The sequence below is a fragment of the Ambystoma mexicanum genome, chromosome 4p (assembly GCF_040938575.1).
Source record: "Ambystoma mexicanum isolate Mex_15411 chromosome 4p, UKY_AmexF1_1, whole genome shotgun sequence".
NCBI lineage: Eukaryota > Metazoa > Chordata > Amphibia > Caudata > Ambystomatidae > Ambystoma > Ambystoma mexicanum.
In genome coordinates this window covers 988,327,925-988,343,224 of record NC_090927.1, presented here as the reverse complement: position 1 = coordinate 988,343,224, position 15,300 = coordinate 988,327,925, and positions in this window count along the sequence as shown.

Below are 15,300 nucleotides of genomic sequence, written 5' to 3'. Positions count from 1 at the left end.
TGAGAGGAGGTTGTGTACTCTCAATTGCAGGTCGTCCCACCGCTTGTTGCAGTCTCGCACTGTGCAGGGGGTTGTGCCAACTGCCGACAGCTTCTGGGCTACCTCCTCCCAGATGCTCTTCTTGCGCAGCTGGCCTGCCTGCGCTGGCCGTTGGTGAAGATCTCTGCAGCATGCTGGACAATGGTGTCCGCTAGCATGTTCAACTCGGGCTCGGAGAAGCGTGGCATCTGCTTTCTGGTCTCACAGATTCTAGATGTCATGCTCACAGTGGAGTTTGTCTGGTCAGGAGAGGTGGATGTAGCCTGTGCTTTGAGGGTTGCAATGGATTGTGTTTTTAATGGCTGCCGGCTGATTTCCTGTTCCGCCAATCACTTTATTTCTGGACACAGTTATTTGCGGGCTGCTGTTTCCGGTACCGATGGGTCCAGTACTGTGTTGCTTGATTCGGAGGTACCGGTGCCGGGTAGGACCGTGTTGACATTTTGGGGGTGTTTTGATGGTGTTTCCAGCATGCCATTTTCACCATTTCCGGCATGCCGGAATGCGCGTGCACAATGACACGTAATCATCCGCAGATTCCGGAATCATGAGTTGCCGGAAACGGTTGCACCAGCATGCCGGAAACTGGGATTACTTACCGGCATACTTGGAATGAGGCCCATTGACTCCAAACTATTTTGCGAAACTTGCCCTGTCCTGGCCTTGACTCCATGTTCTGCCAGATGCAGAAGATGCATGCTGTTTTCATCTAAAACAAGTGATCGCTTTTGGTCTGGGTTCAACTTCTAGGAAGATAGCATTCTTCTTTGTGGTTACGACCTCGTTTTGATCTTTGATATTTTAACAGAGATTCCTTTCACTTTCTCATTTTATGTTATGTTACTCTACGTTTATACTGCACTAAATTACCACTGTAGTAGTTCTAGAGTGCCTGATCCTTCTCCATGGCGTACAGGATATTTCTGTCTTTCTCACTACATGTTGCAGTGCACAGGCTGATGTTTGTAATTAGAAGGGATTTGTCTGCTTACAATAGCCTCCCACTATGAATGAGATGAACGCAGAAACACCCAAAACACAGCTGTCCATGTCACTTTTTTGCACGCACCCATTCCTATTGTGGCAGCTTGAGGACTGCCTGCTTGGGTGTGGGATCCACGTGCAAGATGACCGCCACGAATCCCCATGCTGGAGTCCCCCCACTAACATAAGAAGTCCTCATGCTGGTGGGGATCAGCAATTTGATCCCTGCAGAGAGGCTACATAACAATGCATTGTGCATGGATTTTCTGTGCCTACAGAAATGAGCAAAGTCCATTGGAAAGATTGAGCCATTGGCTTAAGACTAATTTGCACACATAGTTAATAGCTCTGCAGCCTAACATTTTTTCCATTAGTACCTTCTTAGGCACCTCAAGACAGTACAGAGATGCAGTCTGCTCCGCAACTAGGTCTATTGGTAAACCCCAGCATCACAGTCTGCCCCCCTAAGAACTTGGTACAAGACAGCAAGCCTGTTGTTTAAAGCTCAATAACTTGAACAACTCCAATCTCTGAACAATGGACAATCTTGCCATCCCCAACGGTACCAAAGCATTGCACGGCAAAGTGGAATTCCATTTGGAAATACTAAACAAGAAAAACATTTTTTTTAATCAATCCTTTCCGTGCTGCGCTCCAGGAATATGGATCCTCCTCTCCCTCTGAGGTTTGGAGTGCAATTATCCTCATATTCTGGAGAGAACGCATGAACCTACTTTTCATGCTGCACGTCCCTTGGGAGGTCTAATTATCTAATTGAGTCCATCGCAGTCAGTACTAAAACAGAGCGGCTAAAGTGCAAGGAAGACAGCCAGCCAGGCAAAGCCCTCTGAACTGCTAAAATGCTTGTTTATTATTCAAATGTCCTCCCAACCTAACTAGGCCCAGGCACAGGAACCTTCTGACTGTCCCCAACACCCCCCCACGCCTTTCAATACACAATCATAAAAGGTGTAACCCCAAGCCCTCAGATCCACAGTGACACTCTACCCATTCCCAGGGGAAGTTCCAACTAGTGAGTTTTGACACATATGACCCTTTCAAGAACAGGTCCTGATGGCCTGCCTGCCTACCTTCAATAGGAGGCATGTGTGCACCTGTGAAATGTTGCACCCCCCATCCCCCACAATCCCATTCTCAGCAGAGTTTCCTGCAACCCTTTCCTTGCTCTGGCATTTACTACCTGTCCAGAAAACATTTTAAATGTGGTCATGGAACTTTCCAGTATCCTAGATATGGACACTTCTGATGAACACCTATATTTTACTAATTTCCCTTTTGGAGCTGACACTAATTGACTGATAGACAATTGTTGAAAATGATTCCCACTGCTGCACATACACTTGTGTAAGCCTGTGTAAACATGTGGCCACCAAAAATCTTTTGAGAGCCTGCATGTGACCCCTGGAGCAGGAGAACCAGCACCACAGAGGCATGAACAATGTCACTTTAGCACTAACATATTTAGTTAAAACATGTGGTAAGATTTTGGAGGGAAGCTATGAGATAACGAATGAAAGAAACCATATTAGCACACAGGGTGGGGGGTGCAGCCAATCAGGTTCCGCAGATCGCAAGCTGAAACCTGTAATCTCAGCCCACGTTCCACAGAAACCGCAGGCTGCCTCCGCTGCTGCGGGCCGCTATCTTCCCCCCACGCCACCTTATCTTCTCTTTTTGTGGAAAAAATAAATATCCCAAACCCCTCCCCATTCTCATGGGTAGCAGCTTCCCTTTTCTGGATGCCATGGTCATAGAAGAGGTGCTGCGTACAGAGCTCCACCTTCTATGATCATGGTGGCCATTTTGGTTAAGTATTTTCATTCATTCAACAGGACGCGCACTGCACCCTGATGAATAAATGAAACCGTGTGTTAGCGCTTTGGTAACTCAACTCAGGTTGCTTATAGCATTAACCCCCTATTCTAAAGGTTTAACAATAGTCTTTGTAACGTTAAGTGTTCAACAATGGCCTTCGCAACGTTTACACTTCATAATGAGAGACATGTGACCACTTTTTCATGAGGTTTACAGTATTTTAGGGGTTTAACAATTGTCTTTCGCAGCGTTTGCTCGTCACACGTGTAAATGAAAATTACCCGATACACGTAAGTGCTACTTTTCTATTGTTCCCTTATTAAAGCTTCAATAAACAACTTAAGGTTGCTTCTGACTATACACGAGTGAATAGGATTCTGTTGCCGGCAGTGCTCGCGTAAGAAATCAGAACACCAGGTTTCACTCACTGGCTTCTGTGATCCTCGTTCTGCAAGTTGCACAACTTCCATGACTTCTGCCACAACTTCTATAGCTTATGGCTTCACAGGGACCCACAACCTTCATCGCTAAAGGTGTCACCAGTCCGGCCACTCATTTAAGGGGCCCCTTTCACTCCTGAGACCCATGGCTTGACAATAGCTCCTCGCCTCAGTCTCCGACACGTTTCCTGTATGGCAACCAAGACATCATGCTCACATGGGGAAAGACAGCATTCCTGCATGCCTCCCGCTGCACAGCCTCTGCACTTCAGAGTTTGGGGAAACAGGGCCCTTTCAGAACAAGCAGGTGAAATCTGCTGTATCCACGTTCCGGCGTCCCTTTGGTTCTCCCTCTTCTGCTTGGCTTCTTCTTTTTTCGGCTGCTACTGCACAAACTCCATTCACAGTTCCAGCTCCTTCTAATTGCCTGCACCTTAGGGGGCCTTAGGGGGCCTTAGGGGGCCTTTTATGCCTCCGAGGTTCCTTCAGGTATTGGCCATTAGGCTTAATTGCCTGACTACTGCTACAACATGCCTCTTTAGCCATCTTCCTCATCCCAGTACATATGGGATTTTGGGACGTGCAGTCCCCAACAACAAAGTTAGTTCTTTTAAATAACTTCAGATTTTTAAGGGTAGATTTAGTCCCCTTAGAGTTATTTAAGAATAAATAATTAAAATGTGTTGTTACAGAGGAAGAGGACGGACTGATTGGCTGGCAGGGGGTTCGACAAGTGGTACCTATGTGCTAGTATCCACTTTCCAAAATCAGAAAGACCCTAAAAAGGTGTTAGGGGCTTGCTGCGTGCACAGTCCCTCAGAGCCTCCCCTAGCAAAGCTCAGAAAGGTGTGAAGAGCATATTGAATTAGGGATTGTGATCAAACGTGCAAGCCACAAGTTTTTTTGATAGGTCAGATCAATAGTAACATTTTTACTAAAATCAACAATAGAGAATACAAATTAGAATGTATTTTTAATTGGAAGTTGCACAGCCGACACGTGCTTCGACCTTGCTGGTCGTTACCAAGGCTAATTGTAATGTCTGGCAAGAAGCATAGGTTGTGCTGCTGGCAAAAGCGCCTGCAAAGTTGCAGATATAATATTATAATAATAGTGAAACTTCCAATTAAAAATACATTCTAATTTGTATTCTCTATTGTTGATTTTAGTAAAAATGTTGCTATTGATCTGACCTATCAAATAAACCTGTGGCTTTGGGCGTTTGATCACAATCCCTATTTCAATATGCTCTTGTTACAGAGGAAGGCAGTCTATTTAAGGCAATTCTTCGAGATTTCTTTCCATTATACACTTCAGAGTAAGGAGTGTGTTCATCCTGAAATACTTTGAAGGGTCTTTCTGTGGGTAAGGCTTGCTTGGGTTTTATAGCACTTGTGCCCAGAGCCACAATTCTTATATGTGGACATCATATCGACATTAAGCTATTACCAGTTTTGGTAACCTGGAAAGGCTTTCCCTTTTAAAGGACAAATACTGCGTCTCATCCCACAGGATCTCCTCACCGCCCTGGGCCTTGTCTCCTCGCAGGGGATCCTGCCGCAGTGCACCACCCCCAAAGTCAGGATCAGGAAGCGCCTGCCTTTCCCTGGCCATCTGGAAGGAGACTTTAGGCAGGGGATCAGTGAGGGAGTATGTGGGATTCATCACAGGCAACAAAGAAAAAATATTTCCTTCAAACAAACCCAGACACCATCTACTACCATAGGTAGTATAAGAAAATCAGCAAAAGAAAAATGATGTAGCATCATACTATTCTGCTATCACATATATACTTGGGAAATGTTACTGTCCTTCATTCTGAACAGCTGTTGTACTACCAAACAGCAATCAATCAACACCCTCACAGGACACATCAAACCCAATTCTATCAGCATTCACTTTTATACATCAGGATTGATCCGATGCCAGGCCAACCAACCCACACTAAGAAAGTTTGCCACCAAAATTCAAACTATGCTAGGATGCTATCAGTCTCTTCACAGCCACACTAATTAATTCAAACAACTCCTATTCCAACACCTCCACCAACACTCACAATCAGCCCAAGCAAAAACTACTAATACAGACATGACGCAGACATGACGCAAACATCACAACAAAATGCACACCCTGCCTAGCCAGAACCAATCCCATTAGTCCCCCATTTGCCACTCCACACCCAGGTGTAGAATAAACCAAACCGAACACACCATCCCCAAACACACACCAAAAACCACACTCCATCCCAACACTCTACTATAGGTCACCACACCCCTTTTATCACCCATTTCAAATCTACACAACCCCTCAACCCAGCTCACACCACTCAACTCTCCACAAACTTGATTAAAGGTGCTCAATCATTCCAACCCAACAATCACTACATGGACCAACACCATACCAACAATTCATCTCTCGGCTTCTTACCAGACCATAAGTCCTCTACATCCCCTACCGTCACAACCAGGCCAAATTCAAATTGGTTGAATAAATGCTAGATCAGCAATAACAAATGCAAATCACATCTCATCTGTTATAGAAGACTTTAATCTAGGCACACTGACAATCGCAGAAATATGGTTTACAAACAATTACATTGGAACTCTTAACACTCTTCTTCCTAACAACATCACCATCAAAACGCTGAACAGGAAACATAAATGCAGGAGCATAGCACTCCTGTACCACAAGATATACAACAAGCTTACTGTCACCACCACCACAACCACCAGCTTTTAGCGCCTTGTAAATAAACTCATCATCAACTCATACACTGCCCTAACATGTATCATCATCTACCGCCCTCCCGGCCCCACGCCCAATTCCAAAACGAACGGGACTCCTTTATTTCCAACCTCTTGACCAGCAGAAATAAATTCCTCATTCAAGGGAATATCAACATCAGACTAGATTATCACAATTAAACTGTATCACACTCCTTCCACAGCAGCATATCTGCCATAACATGAACCTCCTCTCTCAAAGCCCCACACACCAAAAAAGGAATTCCATTGAAATGATCTTGTCTTCAAATCTCCCTCTCCCCTCCCCAAAGTAACTTTTACTGAAATAGCATGGACTGACCTCACTACCACCTGGTCACATAACACTCCATCTTGCACACAAAACAAAACGCAAATGAGAAAATGTCCTTTAGATCAATGAAAAGCATCACGCTCCAAAACTTCAGAAATCCTTCAACAACTAATCACTCTCCAACTCTAAACAGTCCCTCACCACCCCCACAGACATCTTGCAAAATATTTACCATGAAATTATCACCACATATGACACCCTTGCTCCCATAGTAACATGTCCACCCAAACCACCAGTGAAAATACCCAGCAAATGGCTCTAGCTTTCCAAATAAAGATTAAAAAAATCCAGAACACTATGGAGAATTTCAACTTCAACAACCGTTTGACAACCCCAACAGTCAACCCCAGCATCAGTCCACCTACGTTCAAAGCCTTCATGCCTACTTCAGCATGGGTAATAGAAAAGATAATAATGAACCTGAAGGCCCCCTTCATTCAAAACAATCCTGCCCAGCCTCCATAATCAAAGAAAATTGTATGCCCCTGATAGCACACTTCTCCAAGCCTCATTCTCAACTGGCTTGTACCCCAAGGAGATCAAAACAGCAACAGTTAGACTACCAATGAAACAGAATCATTTTGGTGAGAAGAACCCAGACAACTATAGACCAATCTCTAATATACCATTGTAGGAAAATCATAGAGAAACTAGCATTGAACCAACGTACCCATATGTCAGAAAGGCACAACCCCGTCCATAACAATCAATCCAATTGCAGACCCCACAGAAACACTGAAACTGCACTTCTATACTTGAGAGAGCACATCCTGTGTGAACTAGTTACCAATACGGCCACCTGCCGGATCTTTCGAGACCTCCCGTCAGTGTTTGACACCGTCAATCACCTCACACTTGTTTAACATCCGCATTTCCATCTAGACTTACCAAGACCTAAAATGCATAGTCTTTTCTCCAAACCCACACCACCAGAGTAAAGTCAGAGATGTCCTATTAATCCCAAGGGAAGTTACTCAAGGAGTGCTTCATTGATTCACCTTCTCCCCATGGCTCTTCAATCCCTATGCAAAGCCCCTCATGCACATTATAGAACAATTCACATCCACATTTGAAGGATCCACAGATGACACACAACTTGCCTCCTTCATTTCACCAAACATCGAATCCCAAAACACCATCGGCCAATAATTTACAGCCATAAAAAAGATGGATGTCCCTAAAAAAGAAATGTCTCAACCTAATCAAGACAGAGGTCATGGTCTTTGGCACCCAACACATTCAACATCTTCCTTTTATATGGCATGCTGACTTAGGAATCCCCCTCACTCATCCTTCAGCATACTTCAGAAGCACAGAACCTGGGAATCCCAATAGAAACTAACCTATCCCTTAAACAACATATAAAAGTTCTGCCCAAATGTACAAACTACCTCCTAAGCATCCTCAAAAAGATACTCCCCTAATTGGAGCATCACCAGAAGATTATCATCAACAACAATGCCCTAATACTCTCCAAACTAGAATACTGCAATTTTCTCTATATGGGTCTGTCCTCAGAAAACCTGAAATTGCTCCAAATTATCCAAATGAAACTGCAATATGCGTGCTAAACCTTAAGCCTCATGACCATATCACTCCAGCACTGAAAACACTGAACTGGTTACCTATCAAAACTGAAATAGAATTTAAAATCCTAAACATTAACCACAGCTGAACAAACATACGTAAACCTCAGACAGAATCTTATCAATTGGATTAAAGATAATGACCAGTAATGCATCTGCCTCCCATTTCACCTGTACTGCAAATAAATTTCAGAGTGCTCTGTTAAATTATGTTCCTATTTGTATAGTGCTCTTCTTGTATTGTATGTATCTACCATATCCTGTACATTATGCATTTGCATATCCTGACCTGTATTTTATATGCCATTGTGTAACCTAAGCTGAAAGTCTTCTTGTATCTTCTGCGCCCTGATACCCCTGGGTCTGGTGTGCATTATAAATAAATAAACAAACCAACAAACCAACAAACAAGACCTTCCGCTCTTCCAATCCCTCCTTCCTGCAATCATTCCTTAAGCTTGCCATCCCATGCAGATACATGAAACAAGACTAAACGAACACCTCTCAAATTCCGGTGCAAAAACACCGAAGCACATCATTCTCTTCCATTGCCCCCACCCTATCAGACTACATCTCACTAGAACCCAAATTCAACACCTTCAAAAAAAAAGATCAGAATACAGGTAGACTGCCAACCTTCAATCACAAGCCATGTGCATCACCTGCCTTCATAAATCTATCAATTCACCCACATGACACCACTCCTTCCTTTGTCCGGACACACCCTTTTTCAACTATATAAGCCCTTAAAACACCAGATGTCCATCCCTACTCCCCTTCCTCCTACCTTGGTAAAGCATTTCTCTGCCACACCTCACTTCCTCCTCCCTTTTGCCACAATGTCACTTTTTGGCTTACTGCACAGAAACCCAGACTCATTTAAAAGTGGAAAAGGTCGCTTTAATGTGACAGGCCAAAGCTTACAATTAAACGCTTACCTGGCTCCATGGCCTTACAAACTAAAGACATCTTTTAAACAACCAATTAAATAATTAAACCTTCTCATTTTTACCCAACAATTAAATAATTAAATAAAGCCATTTCCTCCCTAACTATCCCTTGGACCCTCCCGTCTCCTTACCCCTTTTACAGGCGTCCCGCTTTCTCCCCGGGGCCATGCCCCTCCAGGCTCCATACCTGTTCCCCCATGGTGGCCCGCTTGTGCAAACAGCGCCACCCCATCCTTTCCCGTGTCATTCCCCCATTGTGCTTCCCTCCCCCCACATCAAAAGGGGCCATGCCCCCGGCACCAGAAAAACCCTCCCCCGAGGTGTTCTTTCTGCCCCACCCCCCCCCACCAATTTGCCTACCTCCAACTCCTCAACTAATCTCCCAGCCAAGAGCTCCAGTCCGCCAGATAATGATTGTTCCCCAAACCGGAAAGTTTACCCCATCCTCTCTTAATCTCATCAATCCTTTCTAAACCATCTCCCAAAGCCTGTACTGGCACCGATGTACAAAAATCTACCATCTCTCTGTTTATCCCCTTCCTTGCCCGCTCTATCGGACCCTCATTTTTCGCTCCCCTCCCAACTCTATGTGGCAAACACTTAGTCCCCCCTACAGTTGCTTTAGGCCCCACTTGTCGGACCCATAACAAAACCCCCTTTTTTTTTTATTTTTAAAGAAGAGCCACCCCCGTATCCCTTACCAAATCATTTTCCCCACCAAGACTAATCCCCCCCATCTGGAGGCCCATAGTTTTCCCTCAACCCAGCCAAAATAGGAATCAACTGATCCCAGCCCAGCCCCCCAAACCCGGACCATTTTACCACAACATCTTTATAGTTGCACCCCAGTTGCCTGCCAACAACCCTCTTCCCAGCTTCTTTCCCCGTCCACTTAACCTTAGAATGACCCAAAAACCGGATTTTTGAGATCTGACCGTACCTCCTAGCAGCATCTGAAAAAGAAATTACAAAATCACTTACAAATCAACAACATCCTAATAAATGCAACACTCCTGCTACCTACTGAAAACATTTTTATAAAGACATTCCGTTTGACCCGGTCCCTGACATACCCTTTGTATCTCCCCTACTCCCAGCATCCCAACCTTTTCACCTACTCCATTGAATAGCCCAGCCTGCTACCTTCAGATGCTGCACCACCCCTAAATGAATGAGTTTCAACCTCCTAACCTTTCCCACACCACTAGTAACACCTCCTCAGTACCCTATCCTTTCTGGCCATCTCCTTAACCCTCTCCGGAAACACCCAAGGTCCTCTCCTACATGTCCCCCTCTATTTCGCCCCCTTTCACCTAGCCTTTAAACAATACACCTAAACCCACTTAGCCCCCCTTTTTCCCCTAAAATATTACCCTCCTGCTCACCCTTGCTCCCCCCATGTGCCTTCACCTTATTAATTTGTCCCTGTGTTGCCCCCCCCTGCACCGGGGGCCGACGTGCACCCCCGTCCATGCAGGCCCTTTACTTTATTACTCATCTCGTCACTGCACCAGGGGCCAAACCTGCACCCCCGTCCATGCAGTCTCTTCCATATAACTAATCTTCAAGCTCCTTGCTTCCATTACCACCTGTTTCCCACCTGCACCAGGGGCCCTAGTGCACCCCCGTCCATGCAGGCCCCTTTTCTGCCTTACTCCTCTCCACCGCTGCACCAGGGGCCAAACCTGCGCCCCCGTCCATGCAGACCATTCCACATAAATTCCTCTTCCAGCACCTTGCTTCGTTGCTCCACTTTTTTCCCCCAGCTGCACCAGGGGCCTTAGTGCACCCCCGTCCATGCAGACCCCTCTCATCACCTCCCCCTGCTGCACCAGAGGCGCTCCCGCACCTCCGTCCATGCAGCCTGAAGCTTACTCACCTTGTCGTGCGGCAAGCGTGAGGGCTTCGCCACCGTCGACCATGCCCTCCAAACGACGGCCACCACCCCTTAACAATTTCCACAGTTACACCCCCCTGCGGCCCTCCCCTACCTTCCATTCTTCCTCCTCACCCCTCTCCTACCCCCTTAAATCGCCCCAAAACCTATCATCAAATCTTGTGCCCCCCCCTCCATTTACGATAAACTGAGCCCGACCTACCAGCACACCCCTATTTACCTGGCCTGCGGTCCTTGCCCCTCGCCCTGACCCACTGTCCACTGCCTGAAAACAAACCGTAACCGGATGCCGACCCGCACACCTGCTGCACTCGTGTTTAAATTTGCACATCCACCTCGTGCAGCCTTCTTTATTGAACGACCAACATGCTGTCGAGGGCTGTCCTCCGCCTCCTCCCCTCGCTCCCTCCTGGGCGGGGCGACCAAGAAAGGGCCGGTAAGGCACAGGCAGCCCACTTGCTGTGTGCAATGTCGGGGCAGGCCTCGTTGGAGCCATCCATTGCAGCCAGAGATCCATGTCTATCTCCCCCCAGACCACCTGACTGTCCTCAGCCCTTCTCGCTCTGAATTCCTCATCATAGCGTACCCAGGCAAAACCCCCAAAACTCGTGAACGCCTTCCTAATTACGTCCATATATTTAAACAGGGCCACGCAACGCTCCGGGAATTTTTCACAATATACACTGGCATAAATGATAAATGCCGACGTCCAATTCTCAATAGTCACCGGGACCCTTGGGCGCGAAGCCAGTTCCCTCTCTTCTTCTTTAGACCCCTCCTTTGCTCTCACTTCCCCATGGAGCAACTTAAAAACATCTACAAATTCCCCCGCCTGAATCTTCTCCCTGGTCGCTGCCATCAAGTGCGCCCCCAACGGTTTTGTTATACCCATGTAAGGCAGTTCTTTCCCCTTGCCTTTCACTTCAACCTCCTTTTCTTTTCCCACTTGCACCTCGAGCACCAATGGCTCCACTACCTTGTCCGTTTGGACCTCCACTGAGCAAATGCTCTTCTCATCCCCCAAGGCTCCAATGGCCTGTACACCAATTTCTTTCCTTACCCCTGCAGTCCAGACCCTTCATTTCCCGTCCCCCTTCTCGTGTCCCCTCTCTGGCATGCAGATGACCATTCCCTTTCCCGCTCACCTCTTTCAACACAGGCCGTCTGCGGTCTGGCGTCCCACCGATGCTCCTCATCTCCTTTCTTAGAGGGCTCCTACTGCGGGGACAAAACATGTCAGCACACTCACCAAGCCAATAGTTACCCCGACCTCTTGCCCCCCAAGCACTCTGCACCTGCCTTTCCCGATCCCACCTCAAAGTTCTACTCTCCTCCCCCCTTTCCCTTACAGCCCTATAACCCTCTACCTCCCACTGCCCCACATAATCCTCCAAACCAACTTCATCACCCGTTAAATACCATTGTGGATGCGAGCTCATGCCCGAGTTGAGTTGAACTTCTTCGTGCGAGCCCGGGGCGTCCGCCCCGCCACTCCTTTGACGTCCTCTCGGCGGGGTCGCAGAAACCCCTGCCTGGTCCTCTTCTCTCGGGCGAGGTGTCCCGTCCTCCACCCTGGAGGAATCCTCATCGCTAGGGGCTGTGCTGCACCCTCTAGACTCTCCTTGCGCTGACTGAGGAGGGGCCATGCCAAAACCCTCTCCCTCCACCTGAACAGCGGGGGCTGCGCAGCGCCCTCCGCCCTCACTCCTCCTACCCGGGGGGGCCGTTCCGCGCCCCACTCCAACCTCCTCAATTGATGGGGACCTCTCCCTCCCTCTACCACCTGCACTCTTCCGCAGGTATTTACCCCCTTTTCCCCTCTGCCCTGTCGCCCCCTTCTGCGCCCCATCACCGCCCCCACCGTGGCTCCCTTGAACCACCCTTTTTTGAGCACCCCTAACATCCGATAGCTCCCCTCGGCCCTCATTTGTACCATCCCTCTCTGGCTCCCCACCCGAAATCATTTCTCCCCCGGATGCTCTCCTGTCTATCTCCCTCCTCGTCTTCCTGCCCCTGGATTCCCAAACCTCACCTCTCCCCGCCGCGGGGGTGCAAGCCACCACTGCTGCGAGAGCCCCATCCGCCGCAGCTCTACGCTGCTTGCCACCACCTAACTCCACCTCACCCGTGACCTCCACCACCGCCCCTTCCAGCTGGGCCTTAGACGCCCTGCTGATAATTTCCAGGGCCTCCCTCAGAGCCCTGGCATCCCCCAAACCCGCCTTACTTGCTCCCTGACCCACCATGATGCACTGAAATACTATGGTAGCGCAATAAATATATGTCCCTTGGATAGTTCCAGACTTAACTAGCACTCCCGAGCCAGGTCCTACCCGGGGACAGCACCAATACAATAAAACTCCCAGCAAACGGCAGAAAACACGCCAAATATAGGCCTAAACGCAAAAATAAACACCTATTGCCCAATAATAAGCTTATTAAAATTCACCAGAAAAATTCTCTTAAATATTAATACATTTTCTTTTAATTCCCCTGCCTGCTAACCTACTAACAAACACCCAGTAGACCCCACAAAAACCCCATATAGCCAACTACACAGATAAAATATAATAAATATATATATATATATTTTTTTTTTTAATAAACCCCCCCACCTCGCAAATACCCCCAGTCCTAGAGGGAACCCCTCCTCCTAGTTCCCACTTGCTAAGCTACTAATAACCCCCACGGGGCCCCCCCACCCACTACTGATGCTGGGAACCCCTAGAAAAACCCTTTCCTTTCTCTCCTGTTCTTTTTTTTTAATTATTTTTTTTATTTTATTTTATGCCTGGGAACCCCTGTGCAATTCTCTCCTCACCAGCCCGCCCCCTGGTGGCCCACCCACCGCACCGCAGTGCCCTGCAGCCACTTAAAAGAAGGAGCGGTCCCTTTAAGAGGACCGCTCCGCCCCCTAACGCCCGAAGGCCGTCACCGCGCACCAGGCCTCGAAAGCCCGAAACACACGGGCTCTGACAACGGCCCCCAGCCGCCCCACTGCACCCGTACGCCCCGGGCGAAGCGGGGCCGGCACCGGGTGCCTAGAACACTCAGGGGCCCCCCCTCCAACTGTCCAATGAGGGATGTGCCTTTTCCCCCACTCCCCGCGGCACCCCGGCTCCCTCCCAGGCAACCCAAAACCCGGGAAGAGAAAACCGCGGCCCCAGCTGAAAAACCTGCCCGCCCGGATCAACGCAACACGCCGACGGCGGCTCCGGTAAGAGAGGAGGGAGGGGTAACTTATTTACGATACCCCTAAATATGAAGCGTTCCCAGACCAACTTTTTTTTATTTATTTATTTATTTTTTTAATAATACCGCCGCCGCCACCCTCCCCACTACCCTGCTATACCTGACCACCCGCTACTAACCCTAGGCTATACCCTACCTCACCGCCTCACTCGACACCCTAGGCCCAGCTACAGGGAAGGCTCGGGAGCAGGCGACAGGACTTCACAATCACCAGGTCCAACCGTCGCCTGCCTCCCGAACCTTCCCTGGCCCCTTAAATACCCCCCGGGAGGCGCTCTGCCCCCACGGCCACTCGCTGGCCGTGTGCAGCGCCAAAAACCTCCCCGGGGGGAAACGCTTCACGTTCCCCCCAGGGCCCCCCTACTTGCTATGCAATTTTCCTATCCCGTAAACTGCACTTACTTTCATTCCAATCCTACCCCCCTTCATGGCTCCTTTCCCAACCCACCTACTCCCCCCTCCTACCCCCCGCCCCCTTCTGTCTCCTTAGCAATTCTGAAGCACACTCTCTTATGCCTTGAAATTAGTTGCTTATTAACCCTAATGAAATGTCAATGGTATGAAAATGCTTTTAAATCCAGGCTGTGACCAGATAACTTTGGCCCCTTGAAGCACTCATGCGATCTGGCTTCTGTCGATTAGAGACAAATAAAATATAAAAAAAGTAAAATAGAAATCCAGGGACCGTGTATGTGGAGGAAATCCGAAATAGGGAATAAAAGGTTGCACTTGGAAACTATTCAGGTGTCCACTGGAACTGCTTGTACAATGCTGTTAAACACAATGGGGCCTGATCTGCATGCTTTAAAACGGCCTAATTAAATAAAATACATATACAAATGATGGTTCTTGCTCTCAATAACAGGCAAATGCTAATTAATACTGTAAAGTTGTAGGAAAACATATAAACCTATGAACTCGTGGAAATGGCTATAATGTCCCCCTACTGAAGCAAAACCCAAAAAAGGAACCTCCTAGTAGCAGACAGGGAAATGAATAACCCAAATAATGAGAATATAGACTCCTGTAGTCTCCACTTTCTTATGCAGGAACCCAAGACAAGTCCGATCAGTGCGTGAGGGAATACATCAGTATACATCCTTGGGGTGCTGTAATCTTTGTTTAGTCGAGTGCTAACGTTGTTGCAAATACATTCAATGCTTGAGGTCGAGAGAAAGCCAGCTTGCCCCTTTAAGGTCCTACTTTAAGATTTAGTAAAG